The 19,752-nt window shown below is 39.6% G+C and overlaps 1 protein-coding gene across 1 annotated transcript in view; it reads left to right on the forward strand.

The window, feature by feature from the left end:
- NFE2L2 (NFE2 like bZIP transcription factor 2) overlaps window positions 1-19,752 on the forward strand; it is a 142,767-nt gene that overhangs the window by 43,249 nt on the left and 79,766 nt on the right. Inside the window, exon 3 of the mRNA XM_077883012.1 lies at window positions 1,434-1,557. The gene's annotated coding sequence lies outside the window, so the exon portion shown is untranslated. The remainder of the gene's footprint in view (window positions 1-1,433; window positions 1,558-19,752) is intronic.

Consider the following 19,752-nt stretch of genomic DNA (forward strand, 5'->3'; position numbering starts at 1 on the left):
TGCCTGAATTATTTATTTCCTTTCCAAAAGTGCAGAAAAATTATTGAAAGAGAAGCATTAATATTGCTCACTTAGTTTCACCAAGAATGTCATTTTTCAGAATTAATACAGGAATATTCTCATGGTCACTGACATTTTAATTTTTAAAAATAACAATAAAGCAAAATCCTCAAACAATGGATGCTGCTACAACAGTATATCTTTAAGGCTATTTTCTTCCATGGGGGAAACAAAGCCCTGTTATTTCAGTCTTGATGAATAAATCTGGTAAGACCTTATTTATAAGGAATCTTTTAGTAAGTTGTATCTAACTTTATCACTCCATCTATGTAATAGTTTGACAAAGGCAGGAATCATATTTTACTCAGCTTTCCCTTTTCTCTACACCTTGCATAGGGTTAGAGCACTCTAAATGTGGCTAAGAAGACCATATCTTATTTTATGTTATTTGACATATAAGCTGCAAGAGAAAATCTGGCCAAAGTTATAGGTAAACTTACTTTGTTTTACCTGGAAGTAACAATTATCAAACAAGTCCTACTCCTATAAAATTTCTGCTAGGAAAAAAATAGTTAAATTCCCACAATCTCTACTCAAACCAAAGCAAAGCTTCAAAAATATTTAGACACAGAAGGAGGAAGATAGATCAGGGGAGAACTGGTATATTTGCGCATGGTATGCATGCAGCAGGCCAACTTCCTTTCCCTGTTGTAATATTTCCTGAAGTTTGTTCCACACACAACCAGTTCTATGAAAAGCCCAGGGCTTCAAGGTCAAATAAGTTTGGGAGATTTTGCCTGGCATTTTCTCTCTCGAAAGTTCAGTGTATGCTGGTAAATTAAAAACTATCAGAAGTTCTGCCTTCAATAAAGAAAAGTGTTTAAAATTGTTTACCTAGCATTCCCCCGAATTTATTTGACCAACATTTCACCTGTAAGCAGAACTAGTAGTTTCTGTGGAACATACTGACTTCAGGAAACTGTCTCACTGTGTTCACAGGACCTTTTTATCTTGTTAATTCACACACACACACACACACACACACACACACATATCCTGGCATTTCATCTCCAAATCCTGCAGGACTGAGAATATGAGCATTTTCAGCAATATTTTAACTAGGGATACCAGTCTGGAGGTACCAGAAAATTAACACAATTGAATTTTACTTATGTAAGAAGTCCATTTGAATCCAGGAAACAGTTCCCCAGCAATGACTGGAATGTTGTCATAAAAAACAATAAACAGATCTCCAAGTCCTGTTTTGTATGTGGGAGGGACAGAGAGAGAGGGAAGAACCATAAGATTACCACCCCCAAAGCTCACTGATGTTTCGTACAGCTTCTACCAGTTAATTTACAGAATCCATTTTCCCATAACTCCATTTTGGAACTTCCAGTTTACCTTTGTGTGTTTCTAATTCTCCTCTCTAGATGGCAGCACAGATGAAAGAATGCCAGAAAAGCTTGGCGCCAACCGACTTCAACAGCAGCAAACAGCTATCGCCTGCCTACTCTCAACTCACCCATCTTCTAAAAAAAAAAAGCAGAACCTAAGGTATGATGTAAGGTATCTTACACCTTTCTCAAATACATTGAATCAATCATGTGGGAATGTAAAGAATTAATGACAAACTGATATCAATGAATGAGGAAACTGACCACTTAGCCTCTTTTCCACGCTAGCTGTTTTCTATATCTTAAGGGTAGTATCATCAGTGAGCCTGCGTAGCTTCGCAGAACGTCATATAAACATGATCATTTGCATCATGACACTGGGGATCTGATACAGCCAAACTCCAAACTGCCTGGGTTGCTGTGAGTATTGGATTCCTTTAAGATATAAACAATGCTATTTACTGACTCTTTGTCAACCGATGCTTTGAACCCACTGTAAAATGATCCCTATGTCACCAGATGCTACGCTGAAGCTCAAGAAGTTAGTAAGAAGGTCACACTTCCTGAAAAGCATGCAACTTATGGTTGAATTAATAATGCAAAGAAAAGGAGTGGAGCAGACTTAGACAGAAGACCTTTATACTTTACATCAAAGCCCCACTAAAGTTTTTAAAAAAAAAACATTATTCCTCGTGGTGTTAAAAAAACAACATTCAGCTGAGTAGATTTAAAAATCAGGTTAACAAAAAATAAAAATAAAATAAAATAAAATAAAATAAAATAAAATAAAATAAAATAAAATAAAATAATAAAAATAAAAATCAGGTTAGCTTTACTCAACAATTCATGAATCAGGGAGCATCCCATCTAAGCAAATAGAGAGGAACTCTGAGGAGCTGTACAAAATGGAAGGCTTTTGTAGGAGCAGGGATAAGGAAAAGCACATTACCTCATCTTTCTTCAGGGGATGGCAGGAACCTATCAGGCAGATTGCCTCACTACCACTAACCAGGAAATTTCAGCCTGACTGATTCAAGGTTACATTCCTGGGAGAGGCTGAAACTGCAATTAAGTTAGGTATTAAGTATCGGTGTGGTGACATAGGCTTAGCATAAATGACTCCATTTTGGGCCTGTTGTTTCTCTTTTTAACAATGGGGTCTACCAGCAAGATGTTCATAACAAAATCTGCTGACAAGGAGAACATAAGGAAAGTGCCCCTTCAACGTTTGTCATTTCAAGAGTTCAAGAGTACTCTAAAGAACACTAGACTGTTCATGCGTAATGAACTGAACAGGAGCTAAAATGTGACCAGTGCCTTTTAAGCAAACTACAACAAAAACCTCACCATGGAGAGTGAACATAACTATAGTACATAAATAAACCAACCTGAGGCCAAGTGGATTGTCATTCATATTTAAGAAAAAATCAATTTGCAGCATATCAGAGTCTTTTTTAAATTCTCTCCTCTTCTTTCTCTTCTCCTCCTCCTCCTCCTCCTCCTCCTCTTCCTCCTCCTCCTCCTCCTCCTCCTCCTCCTCCTCCTCCTCCTCCTTCTCTTCCTCCTCCTCCTCCTCCTCCTTAATGAAAGCAAATGTACCAGGACATTACCCTAAACATCACATCTTTCCTTGAAGGAGTGCCTTTTAATATTCCTTGGGTTGTCACGAGTTAACTCTATGATAAGTCAGGAAATCTGCCTTTCTGAAAACAACTCCTGGTGCTCTACAGTTACTGAATGCTTTCCTCCTCAGCTCTAGCTTGGAGACAAAACTGAGTCCTAAAATGACTAGACCGAGAGGCATTGAGATAATGTAGAATATGAGGGAGTGAAGTTGAGATACTGAGTATCACCCAGCCACTGGTCTGCATGCATCTCAAGGGCCACACCATCACACACCATCCAGAGCTGTAGGCCAGCAGCCCTCCACTCTGGAACTTTTCCTGGAGCCAAGACCCAGACTACTCTGAGACCCAGGACTCAGAGATGTCACATACCCAGGACAAAGCTGAATCCTGAGAGCCCTGACCCATTAACTCTGTGACAGCTGTGCAGCTGCCAAACCTGCTATCCGTGAGACCCTTGATATTCTTGATGTGTGCCTCAAAGGGAAGTCCTTTCAAGGGGGTATATACTCTATGAACTCTCGTCCTCATCCTTGATTCAGCTTCCAACTACCCCCTTTCCTCTTAAACTTTTTCTCTGTGACCTCAGGAATCCCACACTATCATCAACGAAGACTCCCAGCCTCTTCATTGGACATTCTTTAGCTTTCAAGCCCTAACAAGGCTTTCCTTGCAAGCACACTACTTTCCCTGTAGCCCTTGTATGTGGAGCCTATTGGGTCAGGTTTATTCTGTCAAACACTGTCATTTCCATGCATCTCAGTTCTCTGCCCTCTGAGACCCAGACTACATAGCCATCAGGTCACACTCTCTACCCCAGCTGTCATCCACTGACTGCTAGCCATGTCCTTTATTTATTAGAGATATTAGCAATGAACCCCAGTATCCCTTTTTATTCCAAGTGCTGCCAACAATCTGGCACATTTGTTATGTCCATGAGACATACTTGATCTCTCTCAGTTCCTTGATTCCATCTCTGGTTTCCTTCTCTATTCTGTTTCAATCATCCAATCCCATGGCCACTCCAAACTTGGTCATCAAGAAACCACAGCACCTCTGAACTCATGACTTTCTATTCCTCTAGTTCTTTTCCTGTGGTTATTTTTACTCTACTGGTTTTCCAAACTTATTAGAAACTCTATTTTCCTTTTTCTCCTTATTTGTTATCCATTTTCTATCTCCTTTTCCTTCTTTACTGGAAAAAAATCCATGCTTTATAATGTTAGCCTCTGACATGTGGCCTCAACTCCTTTGCTCCATTATTCTGTTGTTTCATCTGCCTGACGAAACTTGAATCTAGTTGTTTTCCATGGCTATTCCTTTTCTTGGGCTGCTGGACACTGCTGGAGAAAACTACATGGTCACCCAGATTGGGCTGCCCTAAATTCAGGCTCAGCAACCTCAAGTGGGACTTCAGTACTGCCTGCAATCCTACCATATTCCCCTAACCTGCTTGCTCTTTATTTCTGAGTCACCAGATATTTCAAGAATTCCCCTTTCTTTCCAAACCTCCATGCTTGCCTTCTTTACTATTCTCTGGAGGTGGTTTTATTTTCCACTTATCAAGGGGGTGAAATAGAAGTTGGGAGATGTGAGTAGTCTTAGTTTTCCGTGCTAGCCTATCAACTTGCATCTTTCCCTACCTTGCCTCTTTCCTCAGTCTCACCTCTTTATAAAGATGTTCCCTTCCTCATCTAAGGCCCATATCTTGGCCCATGCTCTGAGTCCCATCTCCTCTTGACCTCTCATTCCCCTTACTTGCAGTTATTCTCACTCTTATCTATATATTTAGCCTCTTCCACTCTATTAGTTCCTTCCTCCTAGGGTTAAAAAAAGCTCCATTCCCCCTCTATCGATAGCCTGCTCACTCCTCGCCAGCTAAACTTCTTGGAATAGTTATCTCCACTCACTGTTTCAACTTCCTCCCTTTCCATTCACTCTCCCAATCTGCATTCTCCAAGATAACCAGTGATCTCCCTGTAGCTACACTCAAGGGACACCTATCAGTTCTCTCTTTGACACTTGACATGTCCTCCTTTTTTGATATTTTCTCTCCCCTGGGCATCTATGATACCACCTACATGCTCCCAGATATCTCTCTAGCCGAGACCTTTCTCTGGAGCTTCAGACCCAGACAGCTATCTTTTAGCCAGCTCTACCTGTAGGCCTTAAAAGTGAATTCATTTCCTCTTCAAACATGTACCTCTTCCTAAATTTCTCCTGTGAGTGGTAAGTACTACCCTTGGACTCACTAATGCAGCCAGAAATTTGTGTATCATCCCTGACTGCTTGGTGGAGAGAGGATGGAGGTCTATGTTTGACTGTGTGTTGTGATGGGTGCAAGCTATTCATGTAGTCTTATCTGGGTGGTCTGAATGCTGGCATGAGCTGCTAATGCCATTCTTGTCTACTCTGTCAGTACTGGCAAGGCCCGGTGTGCCCTATAGGTTTTTGACCCTGCTGGCTCTGATGGGCAGTGATGAGCTGGCTGGGTGTACATGTAAGTCCCATGTACCTTCATCTTGCAGAAGGGCCATGATATTCCCCACAACCCCAGCAAACAGTATAGAAATATCTCTTCCTTTTATCTAGTACATCCACTTCCATATCAGGTTATTTCTTCTCCACTCATAGGACAGACAGGAAAAAAATCAGCTCTTATTTACATATGTGTAAATTGTTTAATCTCATTAATTCACATGTGTGGAATTACATTAATTTCAAACAATAGAAAAATTTATTATTTAATCTCTCTTAATTTCAGTTTAATCTCTGAGTTAAAGAGCAGAGCCCAAGCAGCCTGGGTGGCTCAGTGGTTTAGCACCGCCTTCAGCCCAGGGACATGATCCTGGAGACCTGTGATTGAGTCCCATGTCGGGCTCCCTGCATAGAGCCTGCTTCTCCCTCTGCCTGTGTTTTTGCCTCTCTTTCTCTTTGTGTCTCTCATGAATAAATAAATAAATCTTAAAAAAAAAAAAAAAAAAGCAGAGCCCTTTGTATTTCATTTATATAATGTAGAGTCTGGGTCTGTCTCAGCATCAGATTATCTCTACAATAACTAATGTACTTTCTACTCTACTAATAAGAGTGGGGGGTGGTATCTGTGTATGTGTTTGTGTTTGTGTGTGTGTTTGCATGTTGATTTGGTGTCAGGGTCCACAGGTTGGCAGCCCAGAGCCCAAGGAGATGAGTGAAGAGAGTACATTCCATTAATACTTCACATATTATCCTATCACATGTTCTTTCAAAATCAAATCTGATCAGGGCATTCACCTGCTAAAATCCTGTCTGTACCTTCCCATTGCCTTTAGGATAAAATCTAAACTTTTAAACTTGACTTACAAGTTAAGATTTGTTCCCAGTTTACCTCTTCCAACTCGTTTCTCACAATTTTCTCTCTTTCAGTTCCATGGGCTCATCATGCTCTCTCTTGCCTCTAGACTTTCTTACATTTCTAGAAGATTTTCTCCAACTTTTCCCTATGCCTGGTTAATTCCTGCACATTCCTCCGGTCTCAGGTTAAATGCCAGCTGCCCAGGAAGTCCTCCTTGACCTTCTTCTCACCCCTAACTTTGATGTGTCCCTTCTATGTACTCTTATAACTTTCTCAGGTCATAGTGTTTATCATATTTTAATTTGTTTTATTTATTTGCTTTCTGGCTAGACTATAAATGCTTTCAAGGCAAGATTGTTTCTGTCTTGATCACTGCACACCCTCTAATACCTAGCATGTACCTGATACGTGGTAGGTGCTCAATAAATATTTGTTAAATAAGTAAATGAATGAGTGAAGAATAAATTGAACATGCAAACCATATAGTAGCTGGCTTCATTTGCACTGCCTTTCATCTTAAAGCAGGACTCAGTACTTTATTGTATTTCTCTAAGAGTAAATCAGCCCCCCAAAAGCAGCAGATTTGATTGAAGAATTTATGAAGAGACAGAGAGAGTTTAAATAGCAGGCATTTCTGTTCTCCCCTCTACTCTCTTTGATTTCCAGATGTTGGATCTCCCTCTCTTTTGACTCTGCCTTCCTCCCTGCTCTGTCATCCCCAATTCAGCCTCTACTTCCTTTTCTAAGGAAATCTCCCTCTGTGAGGACAATAGAGGATGAGGTGGAGACGGATGAGGATAGTATCAGTGAATGCCATTTGGGAAACAATTGAATAAGGCCAGGCAGAGATGATGAAGGCCTGAATTAAGAAAATGACAAAGTTAAGAGGAGAGGGTAGGTTTAGGAGATGTATAGGAGGGAAGGCCAATAGGATGTGGTTATGGATTGGATTGGGGTAGAAAAGGAAAGAAAGAGAGGAATACAGGGTGCAGGCCAGGTTTTGATGACTGCAAAAGAAGGGAAGGGAGGGAGGGAGGGAGGAAGGAGGAAGGAAGGAAGGAAGGAAGGAAGGAAGGAAGGAAGGAAGGAAGGAAGGAAGGAAAGAAGGAAGGAAGGAAGGAAGGAAGGAAGGAAGGAAGGAAGGAAGGAAGGAAGGAAGGAAGGAAGGAAGGAAGGAGAAAAGAAACAAAGAGGAGGCTTATGTTGTAGAATTTTAATTTCTTACGTTAAGCAAAATGGAAAAGTGATATGCAAGAGGTGGGACTGGGACTTGGGGAAAGTAGGAAAGATTTAGAAAAAGAGAAGTGGAGAATGTCAGAGACGGGCACCTACCTTAACTGACTGAAAATTCAAAGAATCACCCTTAGTAGTGAGGGCTTATCTGGGACCAGTCACCTGACAAAGCTTGGATCAGATTTCTGAATTCTCTCCAGCACTATCTTCTGTTTGGGAGTGGAAACAAAAAGTACGTGGTGGATTTCATTCTGGGTAGGGATTAGGAAGACAGGAATGAATGAAGGATCAAGGGGCTGAGGGTGTCTATCAGGATCATTGCTGAAATCAACACCAATAACAGACTGAGAAGAAGGCAAGCAAGGGCTGATGGGTCCTTGGCACTCTGATTACATTGATGGGTGAGAGAGCAAGAATCATAACAAGGAGGAGGACAAACAGAGTTCAGTGGCCCTTATAAAAATAACACCAGAATATTCCAGACATTTTCTCCATAAAATGAAAAGGTGAATGCCCCCTTTAAATCATTAACTAAACTGGCATTCAAATCTGGGCAGACTCCCCCAGGTTGGGCTGTTTCACTTTGCCAAGAATCGATAAGCTTCTGTGAACCCTCCAGGGTGAGTGAGGCATGATCCATCTTCCCTGTCTGGACAAGCTTGATCTGGCTTCCTTCCTCCTGCTAAAGCAGGCCTGAGGTATGTGACAGGATTCCGTGTCTTAGACCAATTATCACATTCCACAGTGTGGAACTCCTGCTGATACTGCCTTTCAACTTTTAGGAGGCCCTGCTCTGATACTCCCTGGCTGAGCCCCTCACCACAGAGTGAGGAAACTGGGACCAGAATCCACATTCATCCCTACTACACAGTCTGGATAACCTGGAGCACCTCAAAATTTCTGGCCTCAGTGCCTCAAGTCCACTTCCAAGGCCTGCCTACATTTCTTCAGTCCCATCCTCCCAAGGGCAGACCATGCCACCAGTATATGCACTCCCTAGACTGAAAGCGGCCAAGGAGAGCCTTGGGGATATGCACAGATTGTGGGTGTGTGGGCTGGGGTGTCCACATGCCTGACAGTTCTTTCTCAGTCAGAGCCAGGAATGGGGAGAGAGAGGGCGTAGCTTCAGCTCTCCCCATGCCTCCATGTCCTCATGCAGAACAAAAAGGTGCCTGAAAATTACACATTCAAACTTGGCCTTCAGGTCATTAAGACAAAGTTATCAAGTTAGGAAAATAGAACATATTGTATTTATAGCTTTTACATATACATATGGAATATGGACATCAATTTGTATTCTTACCCTTGGTTTCACAAATTTTAGGGGCAGTCCTGGCTCCTATAATGCATTACTTACATGCTGTGAAGAATAGCTTGTCAAAATTATTATTCTAGGTTTATTTGATATAATAGTTCGGTCCAAAATGTATCCCAGACAGTAAAAAAATAAAGATCCTATTTGAATTTCTAAAAAGTTTTGGTACCCTAAGCACTTTCTTCAGTTTTTATATCATTTGATTGTCATTTGGTAGAGTATTTTTTCCTGTTTTACTAATGTCCGTATTTAAGATAAATTTTCAAAAAGAATCAATGAACATTTTTAGCATATTCCCAGGTATGTGCAGTCATCACCACAGTCAATTTTAGGACATGTTTATCACACCCAAATGAAACCCTGTATTCATTAGGAGTCACTCTTAGTTTAAGACCCTTTGCCCCAGCCCTAGGCAACAACTAATCTATTTCCTATCTCTACAAAATTGCCAATTCTGGACCTTAAATATAAATGGAATTTTATAAAATGTGGTCCTTTATGACTGGCTTCTTTCACTTAGCCTAATGTTTTCAAGGTTTATCCATTGGATCAGTACTTACTTTTTTGTCAAATAATATTCCATTGTGTGGATATAACACATTTTATTTATCCATTCATCAGTTGATGGAATTTGGGCTGTTTCCACTTTTTAGATGTCATGAATAATGCTGCTGTGAGCATTTGTATATGAGTTTCATACGGACATATGTTTTCATTTGTGTTGGGCTATATACCTAAAAAGGGAATTGCTGGATCATATGGCAACTCAGTGTTTAGCCTTTTGAGAAACTGCCAAACTGTTTTCCTATAAGGCTGCATCATTTTACTTTCCCACTAGCAATGTATGAAGGTTCCAATCTCTGTACTTCCTCATCAACACTTATTATTACCTGTCTTTTTTATGCTAGTCATCTTAGTGGCTATGAAGTAGTATCTCACTGTTATTTCTATTGCCATTTTACTGAAGGCTAATGATATTGTGCATCATTTCATGAGCTTGCTTACCATCTGTATATCTCCTTTAGAGACATATCTATTTTGATCTTTTGTCCATTTTTAATTTGGGTTGTCTTCTCACTACTGAGTTGTAAGAATTCTTAGTGTATCCTAGATGCAACTCTTATGTCAATATATGATTTGTGAGTATTTTCTCCCATCCTGTACATTTCTTGCTCATGTTCTTTGAAACACAGAAGTTGTTAATTTTGATGAAGTCAAATTTGTCTGTTTTCTTTTGTTGCTTGTGCTTTAGGTGTCATATCTAACCAACCACTGATTAAAGTCACAAAGATTTATCCCTATGTTTTTTCCAAAGTTTTAGAGTTTTAGATCCTACATTTGGGTCTTTGCTCCATTTTGAGATAATTTTTATATTTGGTGTGAGGTAAAAGTCCAACTTTATCTTTTTGCATATAATATTCATTATCCCAAACCGTTTATTGAAAAGACTATTCTTTCCCCTTTGGATTATCTTGAAATCCTTGTCAAAAATCAATTGATCATAAGTGTGAGGATTATGAATTTTTAAAGTACTCCTTTTCTGATATCTATAATTTCTTTTCTCTTTTTTAAAGATTTTATTCCTTTATTTGAGAGAGAGAGAAAAGAAGGGGAGAGAGCATGCACAAACAAGGGGAAGGGGAGGAGGGAAAGGGAGAAGCAGAGTTCCCACTGAGCAGGGATCTCAGTGCAGAGCTCAATCCCAGGACCCCGAGATTATAACCTGAGCCAAAGGCAGATGCTTAACCACCTGAGCCACCCAGGTGCCCCTATAATTTCTTTTCTAAAGGAATATGCAATAGGTCATATCTCAGTTTACTATGACTCTTTATTTATTTATTATTTATATTTTTTAGAGAGTGGGGAAGGCCAGAAGAAAAGGGAGAGAGAATCTTAAGCTGGCTCTATGCCCAGTGTGGAGCCTGACACAGGGCTCAGTCTCATGACACTGAGATCATGACCTGAGCCAAAATCACGAGCTGGATGCTTAACTGATTGAGCCACCCAGGTGCCCCAGTATGATTCTTTGAAATCAAGAAGTTCAGACTAGAGACTACTTTAGGGGCACCTGGCTGGCTCTGTCAGTGGAGCATCCAACTCTTAATCTTGGGTTGTAAGTTTGAACCCCATATTGGGTGTAGGGATTACTTTTTTAAAAACTTACTTTAAAAATTGTTTTTGTTTCCCTAGAGCTATTTAGAAAATTCTACTTGCAACCAAAACATTCTTCCTCTTTAGAGGTATTTTACCAAGATATAAAACAGAAATCTGAATAAACTGTGAAACTAAGAACACAACAAGGATCTCCTTAATCTCTGGGTATGTGTTGTAATTTGTCCTTTTGTCCTCATTTTTTTTTCTTTTATCCAGGAGAGTAATATTAATGTTTTACAAAATTCATGGAAATTGGGACACCTGGGTAGCTCAGTGGTTGAGCGTCTGCCTTTGGCTCAGGTCATGATCCCAGGGTCCTGGGATTGAGTCCCACATCAGGCTCTTTAAAGGGAGCCTGCTTCTTCCTCTGTCTATGTCTCTGCCTCTCTCTGTGTGTCTCTCATGAATAAATAAATAACATCTTTTAAAAAAATTTGTGGAGATTGATCAACTCTCTAGTGTTTGGAGCCAGAGTATATTTCTTGGCTCAAAGATCCCTTTCCTCACTTTCACATGGTGGAAGAAATTAAACATGGGCCTCTAATCTCATACATGAAGAACAAGGATTATTTCCTCAATTCAGACAAGGGCTTGGGATAAGAACATGTTTGGATCAAAATGGTTTTCTTAAACCCAATTAGCTCTAATTCTAGGCTTATTTTATTGTTCCCTGTATTTTGTTCCTATTTATACTGATGAATAATGGATTGAATTGTGTTCTATCATTTATATCATAAAGAGTTCCTCTAGGTTTCAATGCTATAAAGTCTCTTTTAAACTTGTGCAAGAATTAAACTTGGCAATTAATTCATATGTCAATTGTTAGCAAGGTCTAGTAATTAAAGTCTACTTCAGAGTAAGTTATTAACTCTCCAATAAAAAAAAAGTACTTTATAAACTTATCAGTTTTAGCTATTTATTCTAGTTGACAGATGAGATAGGGAAGTTATTGACTGTACATAATCACCTCTGTACTTTTACCACTGAACACTGAGGTCAAATGGAAGTCTAGGTTGTTCAAGTTCATAGTTTAAATCTAGAATAAACCAGTTCAGGTTGATGGGGGTGGAGGGTGCCCTTGGATCTTGTTACCTTTGCAATACTGTCTCCTTAAATTTTGCAAAGCCCATTTTTGCTATGTTCAAATACTCAAACGTCTAAGTTAGAAACAGCCTAGACCAAGGATTTCATATTGAGATCTGAGATATTAAATTTCCTTGCTATTTATATATTTTACAGTTTTAACTATAATCTCCATGCTGTACATTGTATCCCCATGACTTATTTTATAAATGAAAGTTTATACTTTTCCTTTTGATCTGTTTTATTTTTTTTAAGATTTTATTTATTTATTTATTTAATAAATAAATACAGAGAGAGAGAGAGATGCAGAGACACAGGCAGAGGCAGAAGCAGGCTCCAACACAGGGAGCCTGATGTGGGACTCGATCCCGGGACTCCAGGACCACACCCTGGGCTGAAGGTGGCGCTAAACTGCTGAGCCACCCGGACTGCCCATGATCTGTTTTATTTCTTGGCCTAACATCTGGTTATAGTTACAGTTTGAGGGCACTCTATATGCTCTCTTTTCTTTCCTCTGATTGGCTAGTGATGAACTACTACTAAAGTCAGTCCAAGTCTTACTCTTTCTTGTGGTCAATATAACTGCAGTCTGGTTCCCAAGCCCAGCTGATCAGCAGAATTTCCTGGGGTGGTTTTTTTTTTTTTTATTTAAAGATTTTATTTATTTATTCATGAGAGACACAGAGAGAGAGGCAGAGACACAGGCAGAGGGAGAAGCAGGGTCCATGCAGGGAACCTGACGTGGGACTCGATCCCAGGTCTCCAGGATCACACCCTGGGCTGAAGGTGGCGCTAAACTGCTGAGCCACCCGGGCTGCCCTCTGGGGTAGTTTTTAAAGAGTTTTCAGGCCTCACCCCAAAGGTACTGAGTCTGGAACTTTAGGGTAGAGCCAGTGAATCGTATGTTTCAGACGTTCCCAAGGTGATACTGATATCCAACCAAGTCTGGGCTATGGTCCAGGATCTCCAGGTGCTTGGAGGTCCCCTGAGTTTGGCCTTAGGGCATTGTCTCCAAGAAGCTGCCATCTACTTGCCAGAATATTCTAAAATAATCAGAGGTGCCTATTTGCAAACTGCCCTTAATGCTAGCTGCTACATCGGCAGAGTCCTATGTTCTTTCTCTGTCCACTCTCACCTCTTTCAGACTGTCCTTATGACTTACTTGCTCCTTCAAGCTGCTTGGCAGTGGCACTAGTGAGTATAAGATAGACTTTGGTCCTGATAAATCTGCCATGGACTTTTGGTCCAGCCTCCTATATGGATGCCATTGCCTCATCTGTAAAATGAAGATAATACCATCCTCTCAAAGATGAGGACCAGAAGAATGTATTTACATGGCACCTAGAATATAGTGTACCTTGTATTATGCATTATTGTCTGTTTGGTTCTACTTGTCCACCTCCATAAGTATGGCAGGTTAATGAAGCTTGCTCATCAGTTTTCCCTGATTGTAGCCCCCTAGATTACTCTGAGCAGCATTTCTCAAAGTAAGGGACACAGACCACCTGCATCTGAATAGGAGAAAGGACAAAGAGCTGGTCTTATGCAACTCTAACTTTATATACTTTATAATTTTTTATTGCAGTAGAACAGACACATAGAAAAGTGTTTTTATTATAAATGAACAGCTCAGTGAATTTTCATATACTGAACACACCCATGTAACCAGCTCCCAGATCAAGAAACAGAACATAACAGCACTCCAGAAACGCTCCTCCACACATGGAACTTTAAGAACCACTGTTAGATGAAGAGCCCAGGGGTGGAGCTCTCCTTTATCACAGTCCTGCCTTTCTCTCCTGGGCCAAATCTGCATGCTGTGTGAGCCCTTCCTAATCTGAGAGCCTAAGGCTGTGGCCTCACATGCCCCGTTAATAGTGATGTGACTTCCTTTGTAAGAAGGGTCACAAAGAGTGTTTCAATCATTTATATTCCCAGCATACACCCTAAACTGTTTAAAGTAAATGAATTCAGGTCCTGGCCAACAAGGAGTGGAGATCAGTCATTGCCTGAAAGCATCAGCTTATTACAACACTCCAGCATTTTCTCACGGAAGGGTGAATGAGGTGGATTCTAGTGTAATTACCTTTGTGTAATTGAAAACTAAATCACTGATGACTGCATAGTTTAAATATCCATTTAAATACTTTCATTTTATTGCACTTATTTTTACAGGACATGCTACCACCAAATAGGCTATTAATTTTTCTAGCAAATTAAAATCTGAATGGGTACATTAAAAACAAGCACAGTTCAAATAGATGCCCTCTTTTCCCAGAGATCATTGGAGTTTTTCTTTTTATTTAATCCAGCTATTCAAATAATGTATTAGACCAGGACCTGTAATAATACAGGCCTTACCCAAAAGAGATCAGGTTTTCTATGTAATATGATTTACACAAGATTTTAAATAATAGGACAAAAACCTGTGGTGCTTTTGCCTATATATCTTCTCAAGTATTAATATACATGCAAATCACATGTTAAAATGCTGATTCTGATTTGGTGGAGCTTCAGGTCTGAGTTCCACATTTTTTTTTCTTTATTTATTTATGATAGTCACACACACAGAGAGAGAGAGAGAGAGAGAGAGGGGCAGAGACACAGGCAGAGGGAGAAGCAGGCTCCATGCACCGGGAGCCCGATGTGGGATTTGATCCTGGGTCTCCAGGATCGCACCCTGGGCCAAAGGCAGGCACCAAACCACTGCACCACCCAGGGATCCCCTGAGTTCTACATTTTTAACAAGCTACCAGATGATGCTGATACTGCTGACCTGAGGACCACACTCTGAGTTGCAAGACTGTTCAGAGTATAAGCATTGACTAGAAGCCTGGATACATATCTGAGTTTCAATCTCCTAGTATATATATAGACTATTTTTTAAGGCACCATCTAAATGTATGAATCCATAATTCAATAATCCCTCTTTGCCTATTAACTAATTTTTCTTTAGACTGCTGATTCTCATCTATAAGCTGTTATATTAAATATTGTTCTCTATCAGAAAGCCAGACAAAAACTCTTGCTTATGGTTGGAAAGCTTTATTTTTCAACCTTGTACAAATCTATTGGACCATAACCTAAACTTGAGTCAGCAGTGTAAGACTTTGGTCAGATAAGCAAGAGTAAACCTGGAGTATAACCAAAAGAAAGGGACGGCTAGTTCCAGTTCAAGGTGATAACATAGAAAGATCCTGAACTCACCTCCTCCCATGGACACACCAAATCTACAGCTATATGTGGAAAAATTTCCTCTGGGAAAGAAAAAAAAAAAACCTAAAAACTGGCGGAGCAAGCCCTTCACATCAGGCAAACAAGAAGGAAACCACATCAAAGGGAATTAGGAAAGGCTTAAAACACAATCTTGCTATAAACCCCCGCCCCTAGTATAGTATAGTGACCCACAGTTGGGAGTCAACTAAAATGCACAGCATCTTCCTTAGGGGCAAAGCATTCAAACTCCATAAAAGGCACTCCAGCTTTTAAGACTGGCTCCTGAGAGATGAGCCTCCAAAACACCTGGCTTTGAAGACCAATGGGACTCATGCCCAAGAAACCCATGGATCCACGGTGAACTAGTGAACATCTGTTAAAGGGCATGCATGCAGGCTTATCTGCTCAGGACAGCTCTTTGAAAAGGGACCAGACTTTATGTGAAAGAGACTTATTTCCTAATATTTTTTATTTTTATTTATTTATTTTTTTATTTCCTAATTTTAAAGCACAGGTCTAAGGGACAGGGACTTGCTGAGATGCTCTCCGTGGTCAGAGATAGGTGGGCACCATCTTGCACTCTCCGGCCTTAGTAAAACCAACCAGTGCTATCTTTTTTTTCCCTTTTCCTTTTCCTTTTCTTTTTTTCACCCTTTTTTGGCGAGTGCCATATTTGCATTTTTTTCCTCTGCCGTGCTGCAACCAGTAAGCACCATCTTCACACTCTCCCTCTGCTATGCTCCACAGTGCCAGTATCAGTATCTGCCAGAGGAGAGCTTCTACACACATCTGATGCCTTGGCTTTTACATCTGGTGACCTGATTTTTGCAGCTGCAACCCAGGGGACACCCTTAGTTGCCTGGCTTTAGATGGCCAGGGAGACTTACATTCCTGAATCTCATAAGAAAGGAAAATTACAGGTCAATATACCTGATGGATGTAAATGCAAAAATCCTCAACAAAATATTAGCAAATTAAATTCAACAATACATTAAAATATACCATGAACAAGTGGGATTTATTCCAGGATACAAGGATGGTTTAACATCCAAAAATAAATCAACATGATGTATAACATTTAAAAAATGAAAGATAAGAAACAGACTTTTTTTTAAATTTTTATTTATTTATGATAGTCACACAGAGAGAGAGAGAGGCAGAGACACAGGCAGAGGGAGAAGCAGGCTCCATACACTGGGAGCCCGACGTGGGATTCGGTCCCGGGTCTCCAGGATCACGCCCTGGGCCAAAGGCAGGCGCTAAACCGCTGCACCACCCAGGGATCCCAAGAAACAGACTCTTAACCACAGAGAAAAACTGATGGTTACCAGAGGTGAGGAGGATGGGGTGATTAGTTAAATATGTGATGGGGATCACTTGTTATGATGAGCACTGGGTGTTATATGGAAGTGTTGAATTACTATATTGTACACCTGAAACCAATTTTACACTCTGTTAACTAACTGGAATTTAAATAAAAACTTTAAAAAGATGAAGGAGAGAAATCATAAAATCATTTCAATAGATGCAGAAAAGCATTTGACAAAATTCAACACCCAGTTCCGATAAAAATTCTTTTTTAAAAAAATATTTTATTTATTTATTCATGAGTACACAGAGATTGAGAGAGAGAGAGAGAGAGAGAGAGGCGGAGACACAGGCAGAGGGGAAGCAACCTCCATGCAGGGAGCCCAATGCAGGACTTGATTTCGGGACTCCAGGATCACACACTGGGCTGAAGGCAGGCGCCAAACTGCTGAACCACCCAGAGATCCCCACAAAGAATTTTAAAATTAAGAATTGTAAAATTCGGGCAGCCCTAGTGCCCAAACTAGAAAGGAAGAGTAAAACTGCCACTATTTGCAGATGACATGGTACTATATATAGAAAACCCTAAAGATGCCACCAAAAAAACTGTTAGAGCTAATAAATGAAGTTGGTAAAGTTTCAGGATACAAAATCAATATACAGAAATTCATTGCATTTCTGTACACTAATAACAAAGTAATAGAGAAATTAATAATCCCATTACAATTGCATCAAAAAGAGTAAAATAACTAGGAATAAATTTAAGCAAGAAGATAGACTTGTACACTGAAAACTATAAGACATTGATGAAAGAAATTTAAGAAGACACAAATAGATGGAAAGATATACCATGCTCAAAATTAGAATATTAATGTTGTTAAAATGTCCATATTACCCAAAGCAATCTACAGATTCAGTGCAATCCCTGTCAAAATTCCAATGGCATTTTTCACAGAAATAGACCAAACAATTCTTCAATTTGTTTGGAACCACAAAATAGCTGAATAGCTAAAGCAATCTTGATATAGCAGAACACAGTATGCCCCTGATTTCAAACTATATTACAAAGTTATAGCAATGAAAACAGTATTGTATTAGCATAAAAACAGACACATAAATCAATGGAACAGAATAGAGCCTAGAAATAAACTTACACATATATGGTCAATTAATTCACAACAAGGAGCCAAGAAAACACAATGGGAAGAGGAAGAATAGTTTCTTCAGTAAATGGTGTTGGGAAAACTGCACAGCAATATCCAAAAGAATGAAAGTGGACCACTGCACAAAAATGAACTCAAAATGGATTGAAGACTAGAATGTAAGATCTGAGCCCATGAAACTCATAAATAAAACTCATAAATAAAATATTTATTAAAGATATTATATTGCATATTTGAAATTTGCTAAGAGAGTAAATCTTGGAAGCTCCCATTATAAGAAAAAAAACTATGTATGGTAACAGATGTTAATTAGAGTTATTGTGGTGACCATTTCACAAAATATACAAATATCAAATCATTACATTGTATGCCTGAAACTAATATAATGTATGTAAATTGTACTTTAATTTTAGAAAAAGAAAGGGACAACTAATCCTACCAGAATAGGCGGTCCTTATATGAATACTGTATTTACATAGCCACAACTGGGTGGAACATGCAAAGAAAAGTTCAAAGAACTAGCATTATTTAGCTTGTGAAGAAAGGACAAAGGATGCTTTAAGAATCACTTTTGAATGGCAGCAGAAAGCAGTATATCCTGTGAAGTAAATGTCTTTACAGTGCATCAGAATAGATTTAGGTTAGCTCTAAAGCAGATCTTATGATAATGATGATCCTAGGTGGTAGGATTGCCAATGGTAATTTCCTTTTTCAAAGACCTTTAAAACCAAACTGGACCCTGCTACATTGCCTGTCAGTTGGGTTATGAGTTGATGTATCAATTGGGGTTCAGTGCAAACACTACTCTGTGTGTTGAATACAAGGAATTAGATGTTTCCAGAACAACCTCTGGAAGAGCAGAGGTTAGAGGACAGCCCTTAGGCTTCCAAATCACAGCACACAGTAACTACCTAGAGGTTAGGAACCTATGGAGACCAAAGCTGGCATCACAGCCATTTCTCACCCATGGAATTGGTGGCACTGCAGAGGCACAGAAAATCTGGCCATTGAAAATCACATCCAATGTAGCATGCTCACCAAAAAGTAACAGAGAAAACTAACAGGCAGAGAAAATATAGCCTCCCTCTTGCTTTTACCTTCCCATCTCACGTTGTTATATCTGATTGGCAAAATCTAAATTGTATACTGAATCCTATTAGGAAGAAAATCTATGAATTATAGTTGTTTTGGGGGGGGTTGTTTATTTTTTGTGTTGTTTTTATTTATTTATTTGAGAGAAAGAGAGAGCACACAGAGGAAGAGGGAGAGGGAGAAGCAGACTCCCCACTGAGCAGGGAGCCTGATGTGAGTTTCAATCCAAGGACCCTGGGATCATGATGTGAGCCGAAGGCAGGCACTTAACCGAATGAGCCACCCAGGCGCCCCTGGTTGGGGTATTTTAAAATCACTTTTCATTGAAGTATAACATACATATGGAAAAATGTTCAAATCACCATCAGGTACAGCTTGATAAGTTTTTATAAAGTGAAGATACCCATGTAACCATAACCCAGACTGGAAAACAGAAAGTATTTGTACACCAGAAAGCCCCCTTCTTGCTCTTTTCTAGGCATCATCCTCCCAGAAGGTAACTGCAATCTTGGCCTCTAACACCAAAGAGCAATTTTGCCTGTTTTTTAACCTTATATAAAGTGGAATGATATAGTAGTATGTCCTCTTTTGTGACCGCCTCTTCATTTTCATTGCTATATAGTATTCCTTTGGGTAACTATCACTTATATGTTTTACTGCACATGGACATTTAGGTTATTTCTATTTAGAGGTTATTACAAAGAGTGCTGTTATGAACATTGGTGAACATTTGTATCCAGTTTGGTTAGATATATAAGAGTAGGATTTATAGGAGATGCACATGTTTAACTTGAATAGACACTGCCAAACAGTTTTCCAAAGTGATAGATAC

This window comes from Canis aureus, chromosome 34 (genome assembly GCF_053574225.1).
Source record: "Canis aureus isolate CA01 chromosome 34, VMU_Caureus_v.1.0, whole genome shotgun sequence".
In the NCBI taxonomy this organism is placed as follows: Eukaryota; Metazoa; Chordata; class Mammalia; order Carnivora; family Canidae; genus Canis; species Canis aureus.